The 20,059-nt window shown below is 40.6% G+C and overlaps 1 long non-coding RNA gene across 1 annotated transcript in view; it reads left to right on the top strand.

Annotated features, from left to right (window-relative positions):
* The first annotated feature begins 6,121 nt into the window (after nt 1-6,121).
* LOC104002394 (uncharacterized) overlaps nt 6,122-20,059 on the top strand; it is a 336,523-nt gene continuing 322,585 nt past the window's right edge. Inside the window, exon 1 of the long non-coding RNA XR_010151447.1 lies at nt 6,122-6,188. This is a non-coding gene — a long non-coding RNA (uncharacterized LOC104002394). The remainder of the gene's footprint in view (nt 6,189-20,059) is intronic.

Raw genomic sequence — 20,059 nt, 5'->3', positions numbered from 1 at the left:
CCACTGCACAGCCTGGTGACAGAGCGAGACTCCGTCTCAAGAAAAAAAAAGTCAAAAGGACCAATCAAAGTCAATCAAAGTCACATGGTCTCTAAGTGGAAGAACTGGGACTCAAATCCAAGTGTCTCATTCCAGATCCTGGAATATTTCCATGATAACCTGCCTTGGTGGAAGAGGACTTGGGAACAAGTAGAAAGGGCTAGACTCCTCTTCCCGTCTTTCTGTATCTGGTGGGATTGTGAACAAGGAATATAGTTTTATATGGCCTTGATGACTTTTATATAGCCACTTAGTTTTAGATGGCCTTAATGACTCCAATGGGCTGTGCACTCATGGCAGCCTCAGTTGGCCAAAGAGGACACCTATTCTTCCATCTTCTCAGCAGCTGCACAGAGACAATTAACGTCTAGCAGCCTAGGGAACTGAGCATGGGAATCTCTTTGTACAGTCAGACACATGTAGTGCTCTTCCCTGACTCCAAACCGAGGCTATTTAGGACTATTCACTCGTTACCTTACTGCATGTCTTGCATCAGAAATCCTAGTTTGCTGCATAAGATAGCAAGGACTGTGTCTCCTCCACTTTCTCCGCGTGGGTTTCCACACACCTGCCATTAATGAACTGTATTTCCAAAGCTCAGGTTCTTTGTGTGTGGGCTCAGCTTTTCTGATTGCAGTGGGTAGAGAGTGGCAGGGCAGGAGGGGAAAGAGGTTGAAGAGATGGAGAGTCTGAGAGTTTGGAGTCAAGCTCCAAAGATTAATCCCAATGTGAGAGGCCTGTGGTCTTCAACTCAGAAAAGAGAAAGCCTCTTTCAATCCCTTCTTGTGGGTTAGAAATCCTGCTCTGTACCACATACACCATGGAATACTGTGCAGCCACAGAAAGGAACAAGATCATGTCCTTTGCAGGGACATGGATAGAGCTGGAAGCTGTTATCAGCAAACTAACACAGGAACAGAAAACCAAACACTGCATGTTCTCACTTGTAAGTGGGGGCTGAACGATGAGAACACATGGACACATCACGGGGAACAACACCCACTGGGGACTGTCGGGGTTAGGGTGAGGAGAGAGCATCAGGAAGAATAGCTCATGGATGCTGGGCTTAATACCTAGATGATGGGTTGATCTGTGCAGCAAACCACCATGACACATGTTTATCTATGTAACAAACCTGCACATCCTGCCCATGTACTCTGGAATGTAAAATAAAAGTTGAAAAAATAATAATAAAAATAGAAATCCTGCTCTGCTCATTGGGTGCCATGGGACAAAAGCCCAGCTTCCATCACATCTGGCCAAGGACCTCCAACATCAGAAAACTAACAAAGACAGAACTTTGCTAGAGAGTAGAATCAAGGTCTCCTGGTTTCTGCTCTGATAATATTAATCATCATGATCATAGTAGTAACCAACATTTTTCTCAAAGGACAGCTTATGAAACATCATTTGTGTAAATTGCTGTATTTCATTTACTTTCCTACTTCTAGGTTCTCTGCTTTCCAGCACCACAAGGGACCCTGTAAAGATAACAGTTTGTAAGCTCAGCAATGTATGATTAATTTTACCTGATTACTATGTATGGAATATGCAAAGCATAGGTCTGGTCCCCAAAGGATGAACTCACAAAAATGCATTTATTACATGGTGGAACCTGAATTTCAGCTATGCATTCTGTTTCATAGAGTCAGCCTCCACTTAAAGTTCATGAAGAGGAAAAAATAAATTTATTTAAGGCAAAGTTAGTCCATTTTTAGAACACGGAGGCGAGAATGGTTTTCTATCTGATGTAATTGGATATACTAGCTATTTTTTATATTTGTTTTTTATAGAGATGGTCTCACTATATTGCCTAGGCTGGTCTTGAACTCCTTGGCTCAAGCAACCATCCTGCCTTGGCCTCCCAAAGTGCTGGGATTACAGGCATGAGCCACCACATCTGGCCAAATATACTCGCTATTCACACACCAAGGGACAGCTGAGGTCTATGTGAATAGTTAAACTTAATCAGACTAAGATATCCTCTACTATGTTTTTGCTGGGGGGAGAGAAGTTAAGCGATGCTAATTGGAATATGCAAATTTGGCCTATATAATATTATTCTGGCCAGGTGTGGTGGCTCATGCCTGTAGTTCCAGCACTTTGGGAGGCTGAGGCAGGAGGATCCCTTCAACCCAGGAGTTTGAGACCAGCCCGGGCAAGATGGGGAGACATCATCTCTACAAAAAAAATTTTTTTGAATTAGGCTAGGCATGGTGGCATGCACCCGTAGTCCCAGCTACCCAGGAGGCTGAGACAGGAGGATTGCTTGAGCCCAGGAGTTGAGGTGTCAGTGAGCTATGAATGCGCCACTGCACTCCAGCCTGAGCAACAAAGTGAGACGCTGTCTCTAAAAAAATAAAAAAGGATATATGTATATACTTTGTTTATTATCATGTATGTACTATTAGAAGCCAATTTTTTCTTTTAAAAGAAGCCCCACAGCTGAGCATTCAGCTTTGCCAGGCCTCTCATGAAAACTATTATCAAATGAAAGAAAAAGCACTTTTCTTGATGTGACTGAACTTATCTAGAAGTTAAAAATCTGTGCAAGACAAACTGGAAATGCCTGTCTCTCTCTCTCTCTCTCTCTGTGTGTGTGTGTGTGTGTGTGTGTGTGTATGTGTGTGTGTGTGAGAGAGAGAGAGGATGGGGGGAGAGAGAGAGGATGGGGAGGGGGAGAGAGAGAGAGAGAGAGAGAGAGAGAGAGAGAGATGGGTAGCACATCCAAACAAATACAATTTAATGGAAGGGATGATTTATATCTATGCCTGGCTTCAAAACATTGATTACAATAACCGTAGGGTTTCTGGTTTATAAAAATATTTGGAATGGGGGAAAGAAGAGGATTTTTTTTTGTCACTGCTTCAGACCTGTCACCTTCAGGAGCTATAGGCTGTGGGCTGATGGGGTGACAAAGGGAAGGACAGGCTGGTTTGGCTCATTGGCTCTTAGGGCACTTTATAGACTTTAAGGTATCAGTTGGCATCACAGAAACAAACAACATAACGGCTGTAGTTCAACGGAGTGAATTTGATCAAAGTGTCCATAAATCAAAATCCTGTCATTGAAACCAAATGAAGAAAAACAAGGATATGTAAAAAGTACAAAAGGGCAACCCTTATGAAGGTTTCAGCTGCCATTTTTGCAGAAATTGACAAGCAGATCCTAAAATTCATATAGAAATACAAAGAACCCAGAATAGCCAAAAAAATTATTGAAGAACTCAGCCTTCTCAACTTCAAAATTTACCACAAGACTGGGCGCAGTGGCTCACGTTTGTAGTCCCGACACTTTGGGAGGCCGAGGTGGGAGGATTGCTTGAGCCCAGAAGTTTCAGACCAGCCTGGGCAACATAGCAAGACTTCATCTCTACTGAAAAAATAAAAAATAAATATAAAAAAACTCACCACAGAGCTGTAGTAATCAAAATAGTGTGGTATTAGCACAGGGATAAACATATAAGTCAATGGTGTAGAATTGAGACTTCAGAAATAAACCTTCACATTTATGGTCAATTGATTTTTGATAAAGGTACTAAGATACTTAAGTGTGGAAAAAAATATTCTTTTCAACAAACTGCTGGAACAACTGAATATCTACATGCAAAAGAGTGAAGCTGGACCCTTGCCTCACAGCATATGCAAAAAATTAACTTGAAGGAATCAAAGACCTAAATGTCAAAGCTAGAATTACAAAATCTTACAGGAAAACATAGGAGTAAATCTTCATAATCTTGGGTCAGGAAATATTTTATTAAATATGAAATTAAAAGCAAATATGGGGGCCGGGCGTGGTGGCACATGCCTGTGTTCCCAGCACTTTGGGAGGCCAAGGTGTGTGGATCACCTGAGGTCAGGAGTTTGAGACCAGCCTGGCCAACATGGTGAAACCTGTCTCTACTAAATACAAAAATTAGCCGGGCGTGGTGGCAGGTGCCTGTAATCCCAGCTACTTGGGAGGCTGAGGCAGGAGAATTGCTTGAACCTGGGAGGCAAAGGTTGCAGTGAGCTGAGATGGCGTCACTGCACTTCAGCCTGGGCAACAAGAGCAAAACTCTGTCTTAAAAAAAAAAAAGCAAATGTGACAAAAGAAAAAACTAGATATATTGGACCTTGTCAACATTAAAAATTTTTGTGTTTCGGAGGATGTCATCAAGAGAGTGAAAAGAGAACCCATGGGAAGGAAGAAAATATTTACAACCTGATAAGGGGCTGGTATTCAGAACACTTACAACCCAATAGTAAACAGACAACCCAATTAAAATAGGCAAAGGATCTAAATAGGCATTTCTCCAAATAAGATACAACAATGGGCTGGGCGCGGTGGCTCACACCTGTAATCTCAGCACTTTGGGAGGCAAGGTGGGCGGATCACTTGAGGTCAAGAGTTCAAGACCAGCCTTGACAGTGAAACCCTGTCTCCACTAAAAATACAAAAATTAGCTGGGTGAGGTGGCACGTGCCTGTAATCCCAGCTACTCGGGAGGCTTGAATCACTTGAACCTGAGAAGCAGAGGTTGCAGTGAGCCAAGATTGCGCCACTACACTCCAGTCTGGGTAATGGGAGTGAAACCCTGTCTCAAACAAACAAACAAAAAGATACAAAAATGGCCAAAAAGCACATGAAAAGATGCTCAACCCACTAGTCATTAGGGAAATGCAAATAAAAACTACAATGAGATACCACTTCACAACCACTAGTATGGCTAAAATAAAAAACACAGATGATAACAAGTGTTGATGAGGATGTGGCAGAAATTGGAGGCCTCATACATTGCTGGTGGTGATGGAAAATCATGTAGCTACTTTACAAAAACAGTTTGGGGGTTCCTCAAAATGTTAAATACAGTTACCATGTGATCCAGCAAATAAGAGCTATGAAAACACACATCCACAGAAAAACTTGAACATAACAGCCAAATATGTTGAATGTAAATAGCCAAAATTTAGAAACAGTCCAAATGCCCATTAACTGATGAATGAAGACAAAATGTTGTCTATCCATACAATGGAATATTACATAGCCATAAAAATAATTAAAACACTGATGTATGCTATGACATGGATGAACCTTGAAAGCAGTATCCCAAATGAAAGAAACAGACACAGAAGGTCATATACTGTATGATTTCAGTGACATGAAATGTCCGGAATAGGCATATCTATAGAGACAGAAAGTGCAGTGTCTTGTTTGGGGCAGGGTGGCTGGGGGAAAATGGGGAGTGCCTGCTATGGGTATGATGTTTCTTTTTAGAATGGTGAAAGTGATCTAAAACTGCTTGTGGTGATAGTTGCACAACTCTGTGAATATACTAAAACCACTGAATTATGCAATTTAAACTACTTAATTTTATGGTATCTGAATTATATCACAATAAAGCTGCAAAAGAAACAGGTAAAGCCTCGAATTAATGTCAGCTTTCCTTTCAGAAACAGCACTATCAACAGCATCAAGCCCATTTAAGTAAGTGTATACAACTCATAAGCTGTGATTACAAAGCCCCCTATGACTCCTTTGGTCTGGAGAGACATGTTTATTCACAGGGCCACAGGCAGGGCCACCCTTAGGGGAAGCTACAGCTGCTCTGGGTAGAGAAACGATCAGGAACATAATAAGGAGCAGGTGTAAATTCGAAGAAGCGTCTTCTAACCAGTCAGGCTTAAAGTTGAGATTTCAGGAATTTGGTCTTGAGATGGTCCTAATTCTTACATGCAGGCAGTTAGACTTCCCTGACATAGCTTTGCGTTAGGGCAGCCCAGATGAATTCAGTGAAACTGAAAGACCCAGTGCTTTTTTATTTTTTTTTTTTTTATTTTTTGGCAGATAACCTTGGGAAAGGGAAATGGGTAAATGCTGTCCAAACTATCCTACACGTGGGGCTTCTATTTGTCTCAAGGTGCACCTGCCCCAAATGCTATCCTCTGATTGACCAAAACTGGCTAAAAGGATGAGAGGTAGCTCACTAGATGGAAAACGGGGAAAGAGCCATTTCAAGCAGAATGAACCACCTGTTCAAAAACACTGAAAGGACTAGACACAGTGGACCGGCCTCCTCGAACCTCGCTCCCAGCTCCCAGTGCTACAGGTCTGTCATTTCATCGGCCTCATCCCTCCCAGGACTCGGTTTTCTATTGATTCTACCACAAGTGAGTTCTTTATCCAGAGCTCTCAGCAGAGCTGGTATCTTCTTTGTTTTTCTACCTCCATGTCTAACCCTGTGCTTTATCCAGGGTAGGTGCTTAGTAGGTCCTTAGTTTGTTTATCAGCGATTAATTATGATATAGTGTATAATGGTCTTTAGTCTTCTTGAGAAGACTAAGGACAGTTTAAACATAAAAAAACACTAAGGAACAGAGGTCTGTGATAATGTGATTTGATGATTGCACATCAGCCATAAAGGATTAAGAATTTCTTGCTTTCTTTAAATTGACTTATCAACTTGAAAGTCTTTTTTAACCAATGAGTTTTTGCTGTGTTTGCTCCAGTTACCCCAGAGACTGTCAGGTTAGGGGAGGAATAAGAGTGAGACACCATATCTCACCCATCTTTGTAGAGAAGCTATGAGACAGGGTACATTATGGATGTGTCTACTGATTGGTTGGAAGATGTCACAGGCACAGATAAGGAAGGCCAGCAGTTCGGGACAGATCAAGCTGACTTAAAGGAGGCTCCTGATTCGGCCTTTCGTGGTAGAATAAATACAGGCGTCATCCCTGGATGCTGTTCCGTACTGACTCGCCTGGTTTGGCTGCTGTTCTCAGCAATATCAAGTCCAGGGAGAGTGACTTTGGGATCATGCATCCACCTGGGGGCATAGAGAGTGGCCTGGTTTCAGAGGCTTCTTTGGAATCTAAGAACAGTTCAGCCACAAGTCGATGGAACCCTTAGTTCTTTTTTTTTTTTTAATTTTCTTATTCTTTTAATTTTTATTTTAGGTTCGGGGATACACGTGCAGGTTTGTTTTATCAGTAAATTCGTGTTGTGGGCGTTTGTTGTAAAGATTATTTCGTCACCCAGGTACTAAACGTAGTACCTGGTTATAGTTATTTTTTCGGACCCTCTCCCTCCTCCCACCCTCCACTCTTGAATAGGCCCCAGTGTCTGTCGTTCCCCTCTTTGTGCCCATGTGGAATCCTCAGTTCTTATTTCCATTATTGCAAATAGAAGCCTAACTCAATTCCCCACTCCCTGTCTCTAAGGAGTGATTTGCAGATGGTTAGAATGAAGCCTGAGCACCAGGACCCTCTAGATGGCCCAGAGGAGTATGTTGGGAGTTGGCTGGTTGACCTCATTCATCTGCTGGCCAACTCAGCCTAGCAATGAGCACATTCAATTGTGAATACAAATGGAAGGAAGTGCTTCAGACCCTAAAACAAAGAAAATGATAAATAGCCTCATTTTGTCTATCCAATTTCTTTTTACTTTGTTATCTAATTTTAAGTTATTTCATGATTTATTTAATAAATCACTGTTTTGGAAATGACAGAAAATGGAATTTGGCAAAGGGAGATTGCCTCTCATCTGCAATCAGCTTTGGAACTTAGTAGCTGCTGTCCAGGGCTCCTTGTATGTGAGCATTTTGAGGTGGCACCCATGTCTCACCATCTTTCTTTCTTTTTCTTTCTTTCTTTTTTTTTTTCTGAGGCAGAGTCTTGCTCTGTTGCCAGGCTGGAGTGGAGTGGCGTGATCTCAACTCACTGCAACCTCCGCCTCCTGGGTTCAAGCGACTCTCCTGCCTCAGCCTCCTGAATAGCTGGGATTACAGGCACACGCCACCATGCCCGGCTAATTTTTGTATTTTTAATAGAGACAGGGTTTCACCACGTTGGCCAGGATGGTCTCGATCTCGACCTCAGGTGATCCACCTGCCTCGGCCTCCAAGAATGCTGGGATTACAGGCGTAAGCCACTGCGCCCAGCCGTCTCACCATCTTTCTAGTCTCCCTCCCCTTCTAGTCTTCCCCAGGAACCCAGTGCAATGCTCTATGCCATGTTATAAGTTGGAAATCTACGAGCATAGGGATCCCTGTGTCATCAATGGCTAGCTGGCTGACCTTGGGTGGTTCACCCACCAATCTAAAGCTGTTCTGATTATTACAGTACAGGACACTATATTACAGAATATGGTAGACTTTTGTTTCTATCAGATGTCATCAGGGTTGGAACTAAGATGAGACAAATAACCCTGTACATGTGTGACTCTTGAGAGTGAATTCCTCATTAAATTTTGCACTCCAGGTCCCCCACTTGCCTCACCCCAATCGTGACCCTGGCTATTACACAAACATAGTTAATGAGCGCACTTTCCTCAAAGAGAACTTGGAGGATATGTCCTTATATCAGCAGTTCCAGCAAAGCAGGCAGGAACAAAGTCCACAAGAGGGATTCGGGTCCTGTTGTGGTTCAGAGAAAGGAGACGTCATTTCCTGCTAAGGGCATCCTGGAAAGCTTCATGGAGTAAGTGACGTCTGATTGGCAGCCCTGAAGGATGGCTAGGATGAGGCAGCTGAATGATATAAATAGCAGCACAACCTTGGGAATAAGCATGATCAAGATTTAACTTTGCCATTAACTAGATATATGACCTTAAACAAGTCAGTTGGCAAATAAGAGATCTAATTTCCTGATTTATAAGGTGCTCTAGTGATTGCTCCTATAAATAGTGGCACAGGAGCATCAGAAAAACCTAGTGCTTCTGAAAATGATGCAGAGATGGTGAGTACATCCCTTAATGTTTCCTGTGGACCAGTGGCCACCTGAGGAAGATGCTAATTGGGTTGATAGAAATTGGTTAAAGTGTTGAGCTGCGATTGGCATGGGATGTGTTTGGGCACTAATTTTAATTTTAGAAACAAAATGTTCATAGCATTTTCTCTCTTCTTTTCCTCTTTTTTTTTTTCTTTTTCTTAGACAGGGTCTCACTGCGTCTCCACACTGGAGTGCAATGACATGATCACAGCTCACAGTAACCTTGAACTCCTGGGCTCAAGCGATCCTCCCATCTCAGCTTCTCAAAGCACTAGGATAACTAGGTGTGAGTCAGTGCACCTGAGCTAATAATAATATTTTCTTATTATAAAGGTTTCTGGAGCCGGACATCAAGGCCCATACCTTTAGTTCCAGCTACTCAGGAGGCTGAAGCAGGAGAATTCTTTGAGCCCAGGAGTTCAAGACCAGCCTGGGCAACATAGCGAGATCTCATCTCAGAACAAATTTTTTTTTTTTCACTTCTTCATAACCTTGCAACTGATGTGCAACTTCTTGGATAATGATGAATTCCTATTTGTAATATATAGCTTTAAAAAGATGGAATTGTATTATTAATATGGTTCTAAAATAACATTTCCCCTGTGCTTCATAATATAGCCTGGGCAGCTTTCCAAATCAGCATACCTAGATCTACCTAACTTTCTTTTTAAGGCTGCATAGTTTTCCATTGTATGCTGGTAACAATATTTTCTATCCAGTCCTTTGTTGATGGTCATTTTAGTTGTTTTCTAGGCAAATAATTCTGCAGTGAGCATACATGTACATACACCATTAAATATATAGGCCAATATATTTGTAGGGTAAATTCTTGGATGTGGAATTGAGATGGCATCTATATCATCTTGAAAGATGAGTTTGTTTTACTAATTACTAGTGAATTTACACTGAATGCCTGAATATGAAATATGAACTGGAAGAAGGTGAGACTGGAAGCAGAGAGGGAGGTTAGGGACTGCCCAGGAGGAAGGTACTGATAGGACATTCCTATAGAGTTCCAACTCTATAGGAATCATTTTTTGTGACTTAAGGCCTCAAGTCCTGTTAGTGACAGAACAGAAATAATGTATTTGAATTGGAGAAAAGGGATGGATTTGGCTAACATGGAGTTAGAAAAATATCTTTCTTCAGAGGAGCATTGTAGAAATAATCTTCTATAGTTGAAACAGTTTCATTTAATTTAGTTAAGATAAACAGTTTCTTAGACAACGATTTCATGTTTCATGTTTTTCCCCGTTCCTGATTTCTCACTCTCAGCTGATGACCTTGTTTCCTATTTCACTTGGAAACTAGAAGCAACTATAAGAGAAATTCCAGAAGTTCCCATCACTACAGTTATCTATTACTTGTGAAGATGATTCTGTGATTTTTCTCTTCAACTCTGTTATTATGGGGACTTATATTAATAGACTTCTTCTTTTTTTTTTTTTTTGAGATGGAGTCTTTATCTATCGCCCAGGCTGGAGTGCAGTGGCATGATCTTGGCTCACTGCAACCTCTGCCTCCGGGGTTCAAGCCATTCTTTTGCCTCAGCCTCCCTAGTAGCTCGGATTAGAGGCACCTGTCACCACGCATGGCTAATTTTTGTATTTTTAGTAGAGACAGGATTTCACCATATTGGCCAGGCTGGTCTTGAACTCCTGACCTCGAGTGATCCACCTTCCTCGGCCTCCCAAAGTGCTGGGATTATAGGCATGAGCCACCGTGCCTGGCCAATAGACTGCTTAATATGAACCTTCCTTGCATTCCTGGAATGAATCACACTTAGTCATGATGTATTTTTGTTGTTGGCATTAAACTCTAATAATTAAAAAAAAAAAAAAAAACTTTAGGCCAGGTACGGTGACTCATGCCTGTAGTCCCAGCACTTTGGAAGGCTGAGGCGGGAGGTTGGCTTGAGCTCAGGAGTGTGAGACCAGCCTGGGCAACATGACAAAACCGCGTCTCTATAAAGTATACAAAAATTAGCTGGGCATGGTGGCTTGTGCCTATAGTCCCAGCTACAGGAGGCAGAGGTTGGAGGATTGCTTGAGCCTGGGAGGTCGAGGCTGCAGTGAGCCATGATTGCACCACTGCACTCCAGCTTGGGCGACAGAGTGAGACCCTGTCTCAAAACAAAACAAAACAAAATGAAAGCAAAAACAAATTTTTATTGTATATGTTTAAGGTATACAACATGATGTTATAGGGTACATTCAGATAGTAAAAAGGTTTCTATGGGAAAGCAAATTAACATACCTGTTATCTCAAATTGCTACCCACTTTTCTGAGGCAAAAGCAGCTAAAATATATGCATTTAGCATGAACCTATATTTAGACCAATGCTATTAATCTATAGTCCTCATGTACCTAGAGCTCTAAACTTATTCATTTTTACATCTTATTGTTAAGTGAGATTAGACTTTTTCTGTGAAATATTTGTAGGTTTTGGTATTAAAATATTTTTACGTGTGTATCCTTTACTCCCTAGAATACTACCATTGCAAATAATCTGATCTTTAGAACTTTAGTTAGAACTTTCCTGTGAAACCATTTTCACCTGGTGATTGTTTTAGGGGTCATTGGAGACTCACTTTGATGACTTTATTTCCTCAGTGACAGTGTCCTATTAGGACTTTATATCTCTATTGTGATTGGTTTTGATAAATTATATTTTCCAAGGAAGTTATTCACTTTATCTTTGAAAAGTTATTTATATAGGTTTGTACATACTAATCTCTCATGATTTAAAAATTTCCTGTCATGAATATTTCTTCTTTGAAATTTCTTATTTTGTATACTTACATTTTCCCCTACTTCTTTTTAATTGATAAATTAAAAATATATTAATTTTTATTTAATAATTAATTTCTGCTTTTATTCTTTTGAATGTTTTCCTTATTTTTTTTTCTGGTTTATTTCATTTTCCTTTCTCTAATTAGTTGAGTTGGGTATTAAATAACTTATTTTCATTTTTATCCTTATTGATATAGTTATTTAAGGATATATAGATTTTTTTTTCTCTAAAAGCACTACTTTAGTTGTATTTCTAGATACTAGTGACTAGTATCTAGTACTGTCATTATTGGGGTTTTCTAGAAATTTTGCAATTTCAGTTTGCATTTCCCTCTACCCGAGTTGTTTAATAAAGAGTTTTAAAACATTTCCAGGTAAAAGGCATTATTTCAAACAGTTTGTCAGTAATTTATAGTTTCATTGTATTGTGGTTATAAGCTTTTGACATTTCTATTTTTGCAATTAATTTAGATTTTCTTTGTAGCTTAAAATATAGTCTCTTGTCATAACTGATCTATATGTACCTGAGAAGGAGATTATCAGGATATAGGCTTGAATATATAGTTGTTAGATATATTTTTTGATTGATTTAGATTTTCTATATCCTTGCTAAGTATTTCTCCCTTAATTTGTCTAAGTCTGAGGGAGGTATTTTAAATTCTCTTATTATTAGTGTGACTTTGTCTATTTTTTCTTTTGTCTTCTATGATTTCTGCTTTGTGAAAGTTATTGCTATATTATTTTGTGCATACAGATTAACAACAGTAACGTCATTATACATGATAGCTTTTAGCATCATAAAGTATCCTTCTTTATCTTGTCTAGTGCTTTTAGTTCTAAATGATAGCATATTTGACCATGACACCTGTTTTCATTTTCTCTTTGCCATTTAAAATTAATTTTTTTTACTTTTTAATTTGATCTTTCTGATTACTTAGTTTTGCATGTGTTTCTTGAAAAAACATAGGGTTGCATTTATTTTGTTAACAGTTTTTTTGAGTGGGTGCATTTAGCCTATATACATTTATTGATATTAGTGGTAGGTTTTATGTCAATAGTCATATGTTTTCCGTTGCATTTAATATAAACACATGAAGTCCTTTACTCTTTGGCTTCCTGGTGTGAAAACCTAACATAAACCAGCTTAAACAAAAATGTAGGACTTTTTGGAAGCTCATTAGGATGGCTCATGGAAGATAAGGTGGAAATAGAAACCAGGGCAGCAGATGGAAGAAACATTAATAGCTGGATTGACAGAAACTTGGGGTGAAGCAGAGAAGAGATGGTGGGGGGAGGATGCAGAGACAGTGGTTGGGACTGAGACTGTGGATGGGTGGGCACCTGTGGAAAACCACCAGGGGAGCTTTCAGACTATTGAAGAAATGCCCAGTGCGTTTTAAGAAGATTGTCTTATGTGTGATTTAAAAGAAATATTTAAAAATTTGACACAGAAAATGAATATTCAATGATGTTATCACACTTTTTTGAATAGATTTTTTTATTGTGGCAAAAGATACATTACATAAAATTTATCATAACTTTTTTTTTTTGAGACAGGGTCTCACTCTGTGTTGCCCAGTCTGAGTGCAGTGACACAATGATGGTTCACTGCAGCCTTGACCTCCTGGGCTCAAGTGATTCTCCTACCTAGCCAAGTAGCAGGGACTATAGGCACGTGCCACCTGCCTGACTAATTTATTTTTAATTTTTGTGGAGATGGGGGTCTTGCTCTGTTGCCTAGGCTGGTCTTGAACTCCTGAACTCAAGCAATCCTCCCTCCTCAGCCTCCCAAATAGCTGGGATTACAGGCATGAGACACCACACCTGGCGTCATCTTAACCATTTTTAAATGTACAGACTTTTAGTACATTCACACTATTGTGTGACCATCACCACCATATAGCTCTAGAACTCTTTTTATCAACCCAAACCTGAACACTAAACACTAACTCCCTATTCCTGGCCTCCCTCTAGCCCCTTGTAATCACTATTTGACATTCTGTCTCTATGAATTTCACTGTTCTAGGTGCCAAGATATAAGTGGAATCCTACAGTATTTGTCCTTTTGTGACTGGCTTATTTCCCTTAGCATAATGTCCTCAAGGTTCCCTCATGTTGTAGCATATGCCAGAATTTCATTCCTTTTTAAAGCTGAATAATATTCCATTGTATGTATATACAACATTTTGTTTATCCATTCTTCCATTCAACTGTCGATGGACATTTGGGTTGCCTTCTCCTTTTGACTATTGTCAATAATGCTACTAAGAACATGGGTGTACAAAATCTGTTCACATTCCTGCTTTCAGTACTTTGGGGTCTATACCCAGAAGTGAAATTTCTGGATCACATGGTGATTCTATGTTTTCTTTTTTTCTTTTTCTTTTTTTTTGAGACGGAGTCTCACTCTGTTGCCCAGCCTGGAGTGCAGTGGCTCGATCTCAGCTCACTGCAACCTCCACCTCTGGGGTTCAAGCAATTTTCTTGCCTCAGCCTCCCGAGTAGCTGAGATTACAGGCATCTGCCACCATGCCTGGCTAATTTTTGTATTTTTAGTAGAGATGGGGTTTCATAATGTTGGCCAGGTTGGTTACGAACTCCTGACCTCAAATAATCCACTTGCCTCGGCCTCCCAAAGTGCTGGGATTACAGGCGTGAGCCACCACGCCCGGCCTCTATGTTTAATATTTTAAGGAACCCCCATTCTTATGCACAATTTTAAGTTGTTGGGTCTATTGGACTTTCCAAGTTTCCAAACTTTCAAAGTCTGCTAAACACACTAATGCCTATGTTACCCATGACACCTCTCTCTCTCTGAAGCTCTACATCCAGTCCTTCATTGTTGATTTTACCTTAGAAATAGCTCCCTCTGGCCAGGCGCAGTGGCTCACGTCTGTAATCCCAGCACTCTGGGAGGCCGAGGTGGGTGGATCACATGAAGTCAGGAGTTCGAGACCAGCCTGGCCAACATGGTGAAACTCCATCTCTACCAAAAAATACAAGAAATTAGCTGGACATGGTGGTGGGTACCTGTAACCCCAGCTACTCAGGAGGCTGAGGCAGGAGAATTGCTTGATCCCAGGAGGGTGGAGGTTGCAGTGAGCTGAGATTGCGCCACTGCATTCCAGCCTAGGTGACAAAAGCGAACCTCCATCTCAAAAAAAAAAAAAAAGAAAAGAAAAAGAAATAGCTCCCTCCTCAATTTATGCGCTTTCTTTCCATCTCCACCATCACTATGGTTGTCTGAATGGTCTTTATCTCTCTCTGGGCCACTTCACATCCACTATTGTTTCTCTACAATCTGCTGTTCACACTGCAGCCATGGTATACAATGTATGCCATATGATTCGTCTGTAGTGTAAGAATAGGCAAAACTATTTTATGGTGAGAAAAATAAAAACAGTGGTAATTGTGGGTGGGGTTGTTGGAGGTTGACTGAAAAGGATTGACAGAACTTTCTGAGGAGATGAACTATTCTGTATCTTATTTGGGTATTGGTTATACTGGTAATTACATTTGCAATACTCAAATACTCATTGATTTGTACATGTACCTTTTTTTTTCTTTTTCTTTTCTTTTTTTTTTTTTTTTGAGACGGAGTCTGGCTCTGTTGCCCAGGCTGGAGTGCAGTGGCGCAATCTCGGCTCACTGCAAGCTCCGCCTCCCGGGTTCATGCCATTCTCCTGCCTCAGCGTCCTGAGTAGCTGGGACTACAGGCGCCCACCACCACACCCAGCTAATTTTTTGTATTTTTAATAGAGACAGGGTCTCACCGTGGTCTCTATCTCCTTACCTCGTGATCCGCCCGCCTCGGCCTCCCAAAGTGCTGGGATTACAGGCCTGAGCCACCATGCCCGGCCACCTTTTTTTTTCTTGAAAATTATAGCCATGCCTTTCATCACTCCTTAACCCACCCTAGACTCTCCCTCCCACCAACACCTGAAATTCCTTGCTGTCTTTGCTTTGCTCTCAGGTGAAAGACCACATGTTTGCCTTGACCTGCATGCCACAGCCCACCTACAGCTCCTCCCCTGTCTTTCATGGCACTTGCCCTCTTTCTGCATACTGCTCATGTGGCACTCTTTGGCTTCCTTGGCTCCCTTTGCCACAGGGCCTTAGGATATGCGATTCCCTCTGCCTGGCATTCTTTTCTGCCTTCTCTTCGCTGAGTCAATTTCTATCTATCCCTTAGAATTCAAGGATATGTCATTGACCCAGGAAAGTCTTCTCTGACCCGCCAGGCTGTAAGGTGCTCTCCAGCCTTATGGACAGCTCTTTTGTTCTTATGACTCTATGATTCTGTATCAAGTTATATCATTATTTGACTCCTGTCCATCTTTTCTACTGTAAGCTGCATGACAGTATGTCTGAGTTCACTGTGTTCATGTCTGTCCTCAGTGCCTAGCATAGTTGCTGAGTACATGGTAAATGCCCAACAAATGTTTGTTTGGAAGACTGAAAGACAGACAAATGGAAAGAAGGAAGAGAAGAAAGAAAGAAAGAGAGGAAGGCAGAAGAAAGAATGATAAATAAATAGATAAATAAATAAAATTTGGAGAAGTCAAAGAAAAACATTGTGCTCCATGTTTGAGGGAGAAACAAATGGAGTGGGATGTGAGTGAAACCCAGAAGACACAGGGCATTCGAGCAAAGGTGTTCCTACGAGAATCTAGGGCTGAAGGAATTCACAGAAATCTTAGAAAGGGATTGGATTCCCCATAGAGCCCAAAAGAGGAAGTTTGAGTCAATTCTATCTGAATTCAAAGGACGAGGTGACCCTTGCAGGACGATTATCTGGGTGGCCTTGAGCTGATTTAGTTTCTCCCCTGCACCTGTCTCATTTGTAGTTCTCAACTATAACTGTAGAATGTGCTGGCAATGCAACATCCTGAGATAAGGGGAATTGACTGGAACAGCCCAGGCTCTATTAAGTCCCCCCTGGAGAACAGGAATGCTCTTCAACACCTTAGCCCAGTATGTCATGTTACCCAGAGGTATATAATCTGGGACAGGCTGCCATTTGGGGTTCCTGAGCTGTGGTACAAGTGTGCCATGTGAAGATAAGACTCCATCTACCCCAGGCAGCTTTTCTAAGCTTGGGGGGACCAGGTCACAGTAAATGCTAGGCTTCTGTCATCCCTTGCTGTCTATCTGTAAGTAATGAACCTGCTTCTTGTCACTTGTATATGAATGTATTCTGTCTCACTGACTCAGACAAGTTGGGAACTAGTGCATGGTGAACCTACTTCACAACCATCCAATGAGGATACACATGCCGGTGAAGTTCTTAGTAGGGAGCAGCCTCAAAATAAATGTTAATGCCCTTTATCCCTTCTGTCTCCATTGGGTGAAGGCCTTAAGTTGCACTGTGGTACTGTTACTCTTTTGTTCGTCTTTGTTCATCTTTCTCTTGCCCATCAAAAACAAAGAAAAAGAGAACATGTTACCTGGCTGTTCTTTTTTTTTTTTTTTTTTAACTTTTAAGATCAGGGGTACGTGTGCAGGATGTGCAGGTTTGTTACATAGATAAACATGTGTCATGGGGATTTGTTGTACAGATTATTTCATCACCAGGTATTAAGCCTAGTACCCATTAATGATTTTTCCTGATTTTCTCCCTTCTCCCAACCTCTGCCCTCTAGTAGTCCCCAGTGTGTATTGTTCCCCTCTATGTGTCCATGTGTTTTCATCATTTAGCTCCCACTTATAAGTGAGGACATGTGGTATTTGGTTTTCTCTTATTGCATTAGTTTGTTAAGGAAAATGACCTCCAGCTCCATCCATGTCCCTGCAAAGGATGTGATATTGTTTCTTTTTATGGCTGCATAGTATTCCATGGTGTATATGTACCACATTTTCCTCATCCAGTCTGTCATTGATGGACATTTGGGTTAATTCCATGTCTTTGCTATTGTGAATAGTGCTGCAATGAACATATTCATGCATATGTCTTTATAACAGAACAATTTATATTCCTTTGGGCATATACCCAGTAATGGGATTGCTGGGTTGAATGGTATTTCTGTCTGTAGGTCTTTGAGGAAGCATCACACTGTCTTCCACAATGGTTGAACTAATTTACACTCCCACCAACAGTATAAAAGCATATCGTTTTTTCTCCACAACCTTGCCAGCATCTGTTGTTTTTTGACTTTTTTAATAATAGCCATTTTGACTGGTGTGAGATGGTATCTCATTTTGGTTTTGATTTGCATTTCTCTAATGATCAGTGATGTTGACCTTTGTTTCATATGATTGTTGGCTACATGTATATCTTCTTTTGAGAAGTGTCAGTTCATGTCCTTTGCTCACTTTTTTATGGGTTTTTTTTTCTTATGAATTTGTTTGTTTCTTATAGATGGTGGATATTACACCTTTGCCAGATGCATAGTTTGAATAAATTTTCTACCATTCCATAGATTGTCTGTTTACTCTGTTGATAGTTTCTTTTGCTGTGAAGAAGCTCTTTAGTTTAATTAGATCCCATTTGTCAAATGTTGCTTTTGTTGCAATTGCTTTTGGTGATTTCATCATGGAATCTTCGCTCATGCCTATGTCCTTAATGGTATTACCTAGGTTTTCTTCTAGGGTTTTTATAGTTTTCGGTTTTAAATTTAAGTTTTTAATCCATCTTGAGTTTGTTCTTGAATATGGTGCAAGGAAGGGGTCCATTTTCAATTTTCTGCATATGACTAGCCAGTTCTCCCAGCACAATTTATTAAATAGGGATTTTTCCCCTATTGCTTGTTTTTGTCAGGTTTGTTAAAGATTAGATTGTTGTAGGTGTTTAGTCTTATTTCTGGGTTCTCTGTTCTGTTCCATTGGTCTATGTATCTGTTATTCTACTATGCTGTTTTGGTTATTGTACCCCTGTAGTGTAGTTTGAAGTCAGGTAGCATGCTGCCTCCAGCTTTGTTCTTTTTGCTTAGGATTGTCTTGGCTATTCGGGCTTTTCTTTTGGTTTCATATGAATTTTTAAATCGTTTTTTTTCCTAGTTCTGTGAAGAATGTCAATGGTAGTTTAATGGGAATAGCATTGAATCTATAAATTGCTTTGGGCAATATGGCCATTTTCATGCTATTGATTCTTTCTATCCATGAGCATGGTATGTTTTTCCATTTGTTTGTGTCATCTCTGATTTCTTTGAGCAGTGGTTTGTGGCTCTCCTTGTAGAGGTCCTTCACTTCCCTTGTTAGCTGTATTCCTAGGTATTTATTCTTTTTGTGGCAATTGTGAATGGGAGTTCATTCATGATTTGGCTCTCAGCTTGCCTGTTGTTGGTGTATAGGAATGCTAGCAATTTTTGCACATGGATTTCGTATCCTGAGATTTTGCTGAAGTTGCTTATCAGCTTAAGAAACTTTTGGACTGAGACAATGGTATTTTCTAGATATAGGATCATGTTGCCTGCAAACAAAAATAGTTTTGACTTCCTCTCTTCCTATTTGAATGCCCTTTATGTCTTTATCTTGCCTGATTGGAAGTTGTGGCCAGGGCAATCTATGTTGAATAGGAGTGGTGAGAGAGGGCATTCTTCTTTTGTGCCAGTTTTCAAGGGGAATGCTTCCAGCTTTTGTGCATTCAGTACGATATTGGCTGTGGGTTTGTCATAAATAGCTCTTATTATTCTGAGCTATGTTCTTCAATATCTAGTTTATTCAGAATTTTTAACATGAAGAAATGGCAAATTTAGCAAAGCCTTTTCTGCATCTATTGAGATAACCTTTTTTTTCTTTTAGATGGAGTTTTGCTCTTGTTGCCCAGGCTGGAGTGCAGTGGCATGATCTCGGCTAACTGCAACCTCCACCTCCTGGTTCAGGCGATTCTCCTGCCTCAGCCTCCTGAGTAGCTGGGACTACCAGTGCCCACCACCATGCCCAGTTAATTTTTGTATTTTTAGTAGAGATGGGATTTCACCATGTTGGCCAGGCTGGTCTTGAACTCCTGATCTCAGGTGATCTGCCTGCCTCAGCTTCCCAAAGTGCTGGGATTACAGGTGTGAGTCACCATGCCTGGCCGTCATCCATTATGTGTCTTTTTGTTTTTGGTCTTGTCTTCTGATTATGTGATGAATTACATTTATTAATTTGTGTATGTTGAACCAACCTTGCATCCTGGGGATGAGGCCCACTTGATTATGGTGGATAAGCTTTTTGATGTGCTGCTGAATTCAGTATTTTGTTGAGGATTTTTGCATCAATGTTCATCAAGGATATTGGCCTGAAGTTTTCTTTTTTTGTCATATCTCTGCCAGGTTTTTGTATCAGAATGATGGTGGTCTCATAGAATGAGTTAGGGAGGAGTCCCTTCTTTTCAGTTTTTTGAAATAGTTTCAGTAGAAATGGTACCAGCTCCTCTTTGTACATCTGGTAGAATTCAGCTGTGAAATTCTCTGGTCCTGGGCTTTTTTTTTGGTTTGTAGGCTATTTATTACTGCCTCAATTTCAGAACTCCTTATTAGTCTGTTCAGGGATTC

The sequence above is a fragment of the Pan troglodytes genome, chromosome 16 (genome assembly GCF_028858775.2).
Source record: "Pan troglodytes isolate AG18354 chromosome 16, NHGRI_mPanTro3-v2.0_pri, whole genome shotgun sequence".
Lineage (NCBI taxonomy): Eukaryota > Metazoa > Chordata > Mammalia > Primates > Hominidae > Pan > Pan troglodytes.
Note: the sequence above shows the minus strand (reverse complement) of the source record. Positions and strands in the feature narration are given on the sequence as shown.